Here is a 10091-nt window from a genome sequence, read left to right as displayed (position 1 = left end):
AGTGTGGCCTTGCTGTTGTGTTTGGCACTAAATTCAAACAGTTCATACTGTGGTTGGGTGTAGTGTAGCATGTACGGCAGTTTGTTCTCTATGTACACAAGCATCGGGATAATTCCACTTTTGAAGATTTGCTCTGATCTTACTTGCAAATATGAAGCTGTTACTTAAATTTAGATCTGACCCAGTGTCTCAACACCTGAGCATCTGGATTCTGACCTGTTACCAACATGGGTGGCAATTGTGTATGTACTGTTTGAGCTAAATGTGTTCTCAGCATGGCCCAGCTGCAAATCCCAAGAGAAGCTGATAATTCCCTTGGTGTGATGATAGTGTAAACTTTTAAAATCCAAGACTAACTGCTGCTTTGCAGTCAGCAGCTCTGTAGCTCACTTCATAAGTATGAGAAGATGTTTTTTTTTTTTTAGCTTTGAGAAGAGCAGTGTGGTGTGCCTCTATTACTCTCCCTGCTATATAGAGGTAGACTCTTCAGGTCTGACGCCAACTTGCATTAGCACAGCACATACTCCATAAAAGACTTCTTGCTAGTTTATCTTGCATAAATGATGCTTGGGCTTCTTTTTGGTTTTGTTTTTGTAGCCCTTGCAGTAGGAAGAAAGTGACATGTTTCTCTTTTTAAACATAAAGCTGGTAGGTTTCTTCTTGCTTTGTACAAGCAAGGATATTTCAGTGTGGTTTTTTTTTCTCAGATACTGTTAGCTGCTTCTATGCTGCTGTATTTGATACTGACTTACTCCTTTCTGGGTTTTTAGTTTTCTGTGCATAGAGTCACTCTGAATCTTAGTTGGTACTTTACAAATTGGTGTTATGGAGTTAGATTGTTGATCAGCAAATGTTTACCTGTCAATGCCCTGCGGTGGGCCACTGGCACTCAAGTAATTAGATTCTTCCCCAAACATTCAATGATGTGTGAAGTTCAGTATCAAGGAAAAGTTGCTGTAGACTTGTTAACAAGGCAAGCAGACCCACCTGTTGTCAGCGGGAACTGCCTGCATCCAAATGTGTGGGCTTACAGGCCTTGGCCATCAGGGTCCATATTCCTTTGACACTGTGCTATTGTAATGCAGAACTTCTTCATGACCTGAGATGCAGCTGGAATATGCTTGGAAACAAACCCAGGTGAACTGAGAGAGATGCTCTGTCCTTCCCTTCTCTTAGAGAATTCATGATCTCTTCTGGGGATGAAGTGGGGAATGGAAAGGTGGGTGAGTGAATGTAGAGAGCATTAATATTTCCTCTTGCAGCCAAATGGATGAAGTTGACTGAAAACAGCCTTTCAAAGAGTCATGAACAGTCAGAACAGCAGTGTGATATTTTCAAGTGGCACTGTTGCTGCTTGAGACATGAATAGTGCCCTGGGAAGTTTGACTTCATTTGCTTTGGTTGTGACTCTGAAATGATGAGATGATTTTACATGCACATCTGGCAGCAGTACCACCTTGTGAAAATATTAAATGGAACCAATGGGAGTTGTGCTCTTTAAGATTATTTTAACACCTTGCAATGCTTGCTTCTGAGTAACCTTCTAATTAAATTCCTGATTCATAAAACGTGTATTGAACAACAGAAACCAACTTCCATCAACAGTGGCATAAGGATGCCTGATCTTCACTCATAGCTACATTAAAGGGAGAAACGAGAATCTTGCTGGTGGCTTTAGAGATCAGTGGTTGGAAAACACTTTCCCCATGTTTGACTGAATGTGCCTCAAAGCTCTATAAGGTAACTGGTGTTTCTGCAGTTGACATTATGGATGTGGTTGATTTGGTTTGTTTATGCAATTTTAACTTGTGGTTCAGTAGCAGTAATAGCTCTAGAATACTCTTGAAAACCTTTGTAAATATGGTGGAACTGGCAGGTTCTTTATAACTCAATAAATTCACCTGAAATAGAATTTAACTTGGCTTCAGTGTTTCTTCCTTCTACTCCCTTCCTCTTTGTCTCCTTTCCAGGGCTGACAGGTAAATAAAACTGTTACCTTCAGGTTCCCAGAACTCATCAAGCAGTTGTTGATCACATACCATGCAGTCAGTTGGGTTAAAATAGTGTTAGAGCAAATGTTACCTCATGTTGACATGTAAAGAAGTTGGGCTGGAGGGGAATATGTACCTGTTTGAAACAATGGGGACATTTACACAGGGACAACAAATTAAATACTTAGTTCCAGAACAATGGAGCTAAACAAATGTTCACTGCTTCCCATGCTTGCTTTTCTTAAGTGTTACTTTTTGATGGTGTGTTAAAAATCGTAGCTTCTGTAGACAAAGCCAACCCCTTTACTCTCCAAAGTACTCTTGAGTCATAACTCTGCTAGACACTACTGACAAGTGCAAGGAACTGCAGGCCTGCTGAGGACTGTGTCTTGTTATTGACCACCATGCAGAAAGCCTTGGATACTGGGATAATGGGAGGCAATATAAAGGTCCTAAAAAGAAAAAAGTTGAAGATTCAGGTAAAAATGGGGAAGACACAACTGTATGCCTCTAAAAAAGAGTGTACTGAAGAAACTGACTTTTTAAAACTTGGTCTTAGGTTTGTATTGAGAGGGAATGGAGCAGATCTGTCTGAGCCACTTGTGTACTGATATTTAACAATTTGCAGTTCATGTGGGAGTGCTGTCAGCCAATTCAAAGTTGTATTGATGTTTTAAAGTGTTCCCTCCCTCTTTCCCCCAGTCACATTTTGTACTTTGCTCTGCCATGGCCAAATTCTGCCTTAGTTACACCTCAGATTATTCCTGAGTCATGTCTACTGTTTCCTGTGTTGGGAAAAGACCATCTAAAGACTGGCTTGGTTGAGTCCTCCATACCTTTTTGTTTAGAAAAGGCTAGAGTGCAAGGCAGTTTGCTATGGTCAAATTGGTCTGCATAGCCCAAGGAGGCTGACTGTCCCTACCTAGTCACATTTTCAAAATTTACACTTTTTGTGTGTTGCTTTTTTTAGGAAACTATTTAGTCTATGGTATTGATAGAAAGTGTCTCAGTGCCAGTTGAATACCAAGCCAATCCAGCTGTGCTCCCACAAGTTTACAGTCACTCTGTTTCAGAGCTGCCAGTTCTCAAAGGTTGTAAGAAATGACACTTGGCAATTGCCTTGCCTGTCTTCTGTGCTGGCCACAAGCTCTCCTCAGCCTTAAATTCTCATGGGCAGGAGAGAAAGCAGATTGAGCAGTGGAGTTGTCAATCTAAGTTCAGAACTATGGTGGGAACAGACTAGCAATTCAAATGGAGAATGCAGAAGGGTTTGGACAGAAGGAGCCCACCGCTTGAGAGCTGTGACAGACAGGTGTTGCTGGTTCTTCTTTGTGTTGTGGTGGCCAAAGGTTCTGGGGGTGGGTGAATACAAAAGGGAACTTGACCTTAGGACCACGCAGACGGCAGGATGGTTATGACAGGGCATTCCCCCCCCCACCTTATTAGCTTGTTAGTCAGCTCCCAGGCCTTCTCAGGGATATTCTAGCAGAATTTAGCAGCAGTGTTGTGTCCTCACTCTACAGAAGGGGGAGAGGAGGAAGAGGCTCCCTGTTCTTGCTCTTCACATTATGCTGACAGGGCAGGGGAGGGCAGCAGATACCGACTATGGATGTTGCTGTGCTGTGAAGTCAAGCTCAGTGCAATAAAGTGGCCTGAAGATGACTTCTGATTGCTGTTTTTGAAAGGAGGGGGCATTGACCCACAGCTCAGTCAAAGATGGCAATATAGATGCTGCAGTTACTCTATCAGGCTCCAGAAAGCAGTTGTGGCCCTAATGAGACCCCTGGCATTAGAAGTGCAGTGTCTGCAGGCATATGCTTCATTAATATGGTGGTGTGTTTTCCTCAGGTCTCTTTCAGCTCCCCCTCAGCATGGCACATAAGCTTGAGCCTTTTCCCCACCTTCTATCTGACACTTGCATGAAAGAGAAGTACTAGTACACATTAACTGGGTAAAATAAATTCTTCTGGAAAAGCAGCGTGAGGCCAGTGACAGCAAATGCTTCAGTCTTGTTGCTGTTTGCCTCAGAGGAGCCAAGCAGTACTTTGCTGTCTTCCAGGTTGGTCATTTCTAGCCATTAGAAAGAAGCAGCACAATTGAATATCATGGAGGACCTTGATGCTGCCAGAGCTGTTTAGTGGAAGTGTCTGTCTCGGTTAAAGACATTTTCCTCCTTGTTCCTGGTGCTAACCTAGCAGAAGTGCTGGAAAGGAGGAACGTGTATTTGCTATTAGTCCCGTAATCTAAACTGGGGATGCTTTGCTGATGAATCAACTACCTAGCGAATCCTGCTTTCCTGACAGATGCTTGTCAGGCTCTCAGTAACTCCAGTGTACTGTGATCAAAGCTGAGCTAGTTCTCTAGTACAGGTCTGTGGCTCTCCAGCTGTTCCTGAACTCTGCTGATTGTGCTTTCCAGGATCTGTACAGAAGGTGGTGGTACTGGCTATGCTAGAAGTGTGCAAGCAGGTGCAAACATCTGTAACTATCCCTAAAAACAAGCAATTGCTCTTACACAACTTGCAGCTGTAGATGGTCCTGCAGAAATGGAAGTGGACAACAGGTGGAGCAAGTGCATTGTGGTAAGTATGTGCAGGAAAACAGGAGCGATTTTACACTCCTGTGTGCATATAGGGATAGCAAGGCGTAATCTACCTCTCCTGAAAGGCAGCGCGTTTTACCTCTGCCAACCCTGCCCTATAGTTTAACAAATGGTGTGAAGGTGACTTAGTTCTGGTGTGGAATAAATTGCAATCATCATCTAGGTTGTACAGACTGGTGGTTAGTCCTGTTTTTGTCTTGTATCAGCAGCTTCACTAGACTAGATAAATTCAGTAGGAGCAAGATTGGCTATTTGCAGACAGATATTTAGTCTGCAAAAAACCCCTAAAAAGCCCACAATCCTGGTTGATGATAACACGTTAATAACTTGGTCAGGAAAGGTCAGGAGGAAGTCAGTGTTGCATGAGAAAAGGAGCTCATCAATGAGCAGATGCCAAATAAAAAAATAATAATAAAAATTGGAGGGTGCCTTGGGTATCAGGGATCTGATTTCAGATGCTCTTGTACTGATTTTTCCAAAGGACTGTGTATTCTCCCTCCCTTATCAGAAATTATGGAAATTTATAAGCATTTTACATGCTTTCAAATCGAGCTTTAAGGTAGGCAGTCCATACTCTGCCTTACACATCTTGAAAAATATTGACTGATGTGACTTACCCAAGTAGAGTAAGTCTGTAGGTGTAGCTGACAGAAAAAGACCCCAGCAAAGGAAATTCCCAGTTTGTACTGCAAGCCCCAATATTGCCTCCTCTAACATGTTGGTGTGAAAAATGCTTCTTGGTGATACAAAATTCATGATCTTTTTTCTTTGTACTTGCTGTATACATCAACCTATGCCTGTAAAGAAATGTTTTTTTAAGTACATGCACACACAAACTTCAGTTTTATGAATTTAGAAAATATGGGAACTGAATTTTTGTCAGGTGATAACAAAGCAGAATAAACTTTCACAGGTCTCACTTTCCCAGATTAGAAGACCTACTGAAATGAAAAGTACTTTATTTCAATATTGGAAATCTTATGTCCTGTGCTTTCTTTGCCATGTGGTTGGCTCAAATGATTTCCACAGCCAGCAGCTAAGAATACCTTCCATGAAGCTGTGAATCCTTCACACAGACTGCTAATAAGTGATTTCTGAGAAGATCTGAGAACTATTATTTCATCACCTCGTCTCAGTATTGGGGATAACTGAGGTACTTACATAGTGATTATTAGTAATATAAGGTCAAATATTCCTGTTCATTTTAAAACTGCATGCCTTCTCTTATTTATCTGTTTCTCAGAGTCCTTGTTACATTTCATGATTTTAATTCTTCCTGATGCCAGACTGGGCTTGATCTGATCTCAATCACATCCTGTTTTATATAGTAGATGAACTACATTTTAATGTTAAGTAACATATACTGGTAATATCAGATGCAGTCAGACATATATAAATAATGATTACAAATATGCATAGTTATTTTTATACATATATAAATGGATAAATTATTTTTATTTTTATTTTCTTTCACTTTTTTAAAGAAGGTAACTATTTTCTATTATTATCAGTCCTATGCTCTGAATGTCCTTGTTCATGTCGCAGTGTTAAGTAGGTTTTATGTTAGTATATAAGTTTGAATTCCCCTTTCTAAAGTGCAGTTTGTAAATTGGAAAGTGAGATCACCACATCACTACTTCTGATCTGTAAACTTGGTTTGTTTTGCTCAAGTTTGGAATTTGCCTATAAAATGCTAATATTTTTTAAGTTTTGGTGGCAAAGTTTGTATTTTTTGGTGAAGAAAAGTACGAATATATTTTGCACTTGAAGTTTGGTAAAATTTCTATTTAACAAATCTCGGAACTAAAATTTCAGGCACATCAAATATCCTCTTAACTTTTTACCTTCCCAAAAGTATCAGAATATATGATTGTGAGACTTTGATTTGTTAAAAAATGACTGAAAAATAATTTTGAAGATTCCCTCAGGGAATTAACTGGAATATGTGATTTATCAATGCGATTTTTCTAGAGCATAGGAATTCTAGCCTGTACTGGGCTCCTTGGTTATGTTGTCCCAGATGCAGGACTTTGCACTTGTCTTTGTTAAACTTCATACAGTTCTTGCTAGGTGCCTCTTCCAACCTGTCCAGGTCTCTCTGGAAGATGGCTTTCTGTTCTGACCTGTCCACCTCACCACCCTGTTTGGTGTCGTTAGCAAACTTGGTGAGGGTGCTTTCAGTCGCATTGTCTGGATCATTTCTGAAGATGTTGAACAGCATGGGGCCCAGTATTGCTCCTTGGGGGACCCTACTTGTGACAGGCTGTCAGTCTGAGTAAAAATCATTGATCATCACCCTCCCAGTGTGGCCCGTGAGCCAATTTCCTACCCATATTGCAGACCACCTATCCAATCTGTATCTTGCCAGGTTGTTCAGGGGAAGGCTGTGGAAACTGTGTTGAATGCTTTGTTGAAGTCCAGGTAAACAACATCCACTGCTCAAGATCTAAGTCTGTATTCCAATCTGGCTTTAACAAATATTCCAGAAAAGTGACACTGATTCTTTTAATAGATACATCAAGCTACTTTGAAATAACAGTGTCTTATACCTCAAAGACTTAGAACAAAACAAAAAAAAAACCCCAACTAATTATCCTGTAAATCCATTTTATGTATATACTCAGTACCTCCTGTTATGGCTAGTCTTTTGCTATTGACTAATTCTAATCTGAAATTGTATGCACTGAGATTAGGCCTACAACACGCAGATTCTCCCTGTGGTTCAAATCTGCAGGAGGGCAAACTGGGTAGCAGTGGAAATTACTGTATAAACTGCATCCCAAGTTTAAGTGGATCATTTTGCTTGTTAGCATAGTAGCAAAAGGTAAGTATCACGACTTTCTGCTTGATAATGTGTGTAATTTGCTATATTCAATAAATCCGCAGTAAAGTTGTTAAGGTTTTCCAGATGAGGAGGTACCCCCAGAGTACTTTACCTCCTGTATTCCTCTCGTTCCTTATTTAGCTTCTCCACCCTTCCCTTCTGCTACCTTAGAACTCAAATTCCAGAGGAACTTGGATTTTGGTGCTAATTTCTCAGTTTAGAAAGCATTAATCAGATTTTGTCAGAATCTACCTGAACTACTGACATCTTTGTTCAGAACAGGACATAAATGAAAAAACAAGCACCAGTAAGTGCCAAAACCACTTCCATAAAAAGCTGCTGTCTACACAGTAAAGAAATGAATGTCAGTTGGCTGAAAACTCACATGGTCCTTTATGTTTGTTTGAGAAGAGTCTCCACGTGGCTCTTGGTGATCCCTTTGGATACTGTGTTTCTGGCATCTTTGCAGGCTTGTGGTTCTGCCTCATCCCCTCATGTGGCCCTGCCCTAAACATCTACATCCAGCCACATAGTACATTCTCCAGCAGCTCCCATGCAACATCCCTCCATGACACCTCCCTCAATGGTGTGCTCCACTAGTTTCAGAGCTGCTTATAAGATGGGAGGAGACAGAGTGGAGTGTGGAATAGATCTGAGAGGGAGATGTATCCAAAAAAGCATGAGAAATACTGTGCTGAGGTATGGATTTCCAGCTGGATCATGCTTTATATTTTACAGTCCTTTCTACATTCCTGTAATGCACAGGGGGAAATGGGGATTTTTATATTTTAACTGGAAAAAGCCACCCACATGAGGAAAATGGGTCACTTAATGTTTCTCTCAATTTTTTTTGTGCTTGTTTTGTCATTTCTCTTACTCCAATGAAACTCTCTCTCCCACAAGTGACTGCTCATGCGGAGCAGTTCTTCATAGCTGACAGGGGAACTACTTGCATAGTGGGGCCGACTGGATGTGGTAGGAGGGTGCTATGACCTGACAGGCTGTTGCAGTGGGTTTCTGTTGTGCGTGGGCTCAGCGATGCTAGATGACAAATGATTTTTATTTTCTTTTTTTTTACTGCTATGGCTTGCCAAAGACTTCAGTTTGTGCCTCCACCACTGCTGGTGAGATTTGTGGTTTTTCATCACCTCATGGATCAGGTCTTTTGTTAACGATGTCCCTTAAAAAAAAAAAAGTATCATACTTACTTACAGGCACCACTTGATGCTAATTCCTTCAGGGTCCAAGGGTAGTGTGCCAGGAATGAAGAAGAATTGGTTGAGTTAATGAAGGGAAAAATAGATTACAGAAATATTAGGAGTGCTATATTAGATATGCCTGTACTCCCAAAAGGATAAGCTAAGGGCTGTCAAAACACTGTGCAATCTGTTTTCTAGTTTTATGTAGCTTTGCATTCGATTTTCATGGAGATGAGAAAAAAAACTTCACAAAGCCTGACTGGTTGGTCTTGATTCAAAAGGAGTGTAATAGGTTTGCCTCCAATGTCCCTGTTTTTAAGCATTGCACACAATGATTTCCACTGTACTCAGCATTTCTGAAAAACCAGGTCATTTGAGTTGTCTAAGTGGATGCAGAGAGTGTGAATACATGATCTTGTGTAGCTCTCTGAGACAGTGTCCGGGGGAAGGACGAGGCAGGGAAGTGCCTTCGTCACGCAGGTCCAATTGCTAGGTGAATGCTTAGGCCTTATGTTTGTGTCCACTGATGACAACTGAACTCCTGATTGAAAACACAGTAGTGCTCTTTGCACTCATGTTTCGCTGTGTTCACCTTGGTTGTTATAACCTGGGATCCTGATCCTTATTTTCCTTGCAGTGAAAGGTGGAAGTCTCACTGACTGCAGAGGGAGAGGACCAGGGGACCAGGCCCTCCACACTCTTTTTTTTTTTTTTTTTTTTTTCTTCCCCTGGGTGCAGAAATAAAGCAGCAGACTTTGAAATGCAGCCTTCATATCTTGTCAGCATGCTTCTTTCTAGATTCCCAGGAAGACCCTTCAAGACAGCAGCCTCGATGGACAGACAGGAAGAGGGCTAGACATTGCAAAGCATGAATAATCCTAAATTCTAGGCTGGTCATTTACCTAACGGAGCTCTGAGTAATAAAATGAGGTCTCTGAGAAAGCTTAAGATTTCTATTCCACCTTCTATTTACAACAGTTTTGTGCATTTTGGTTTTGTGTGTGCTTAAAAGATTAATTTGTTTTTAAAATGGAGTTCCTTGCCTCTTCACCATGTGTGTGTGCCCCAAGCACCCCAATTGCCACTGCAGCCTTTGCTTGCTTTGTGAGAGCACGTGCCACCCTGTGATCATGTCAACAGCTACCCGCTCTGCAGACATACTGCTACTCCGAGTGAGCAAAAAGAGGTTTTGTATGGGCCCCTGTACGTGAGCCGATAGCACAAAAAACAGCTCTGTGATGTACTGAGTAGGACAGGAGGGTGGAGAGAGCTGATGTCCACATTTCCACCAGAATCAGAGTCTCCCCATCGCAGCAGCGTGGGCCCCAGCTCTGGCAGCAGAGATCCCTTTGGACAGACCCCTCCCATTGCTTGCAGCACTCTGGCATGGAGCACTGTTTGTTTGTGTGTGTAGTTATAATCTGTGGGCAGCAATCCTTTCCAGGAGGACTTCTTCTGCGGCGGGATTTGCAGGGG

This window comes from Cariama cristata, unplaced genomic scaffold (assembly GCF_000690535.1).
Source record: "Cariama cristata isolate BGI_N322 unplaced genomic scaffold, ASM69053v1 scaffold4216, whole genome shotgun sequence".
In the NCBI taxonomy this organism is placed as follows: domain Eukaryota; kingdom Metazoa; phylum Chordata; class Aves; order Cariamiformes; family Cariamidae; genus Cariama; species Cariama cristata.
The sequence above is the reverse complement of the archived record's forward strand: the minus strand, read 5'-3'. Positions refer to the sequence as shown.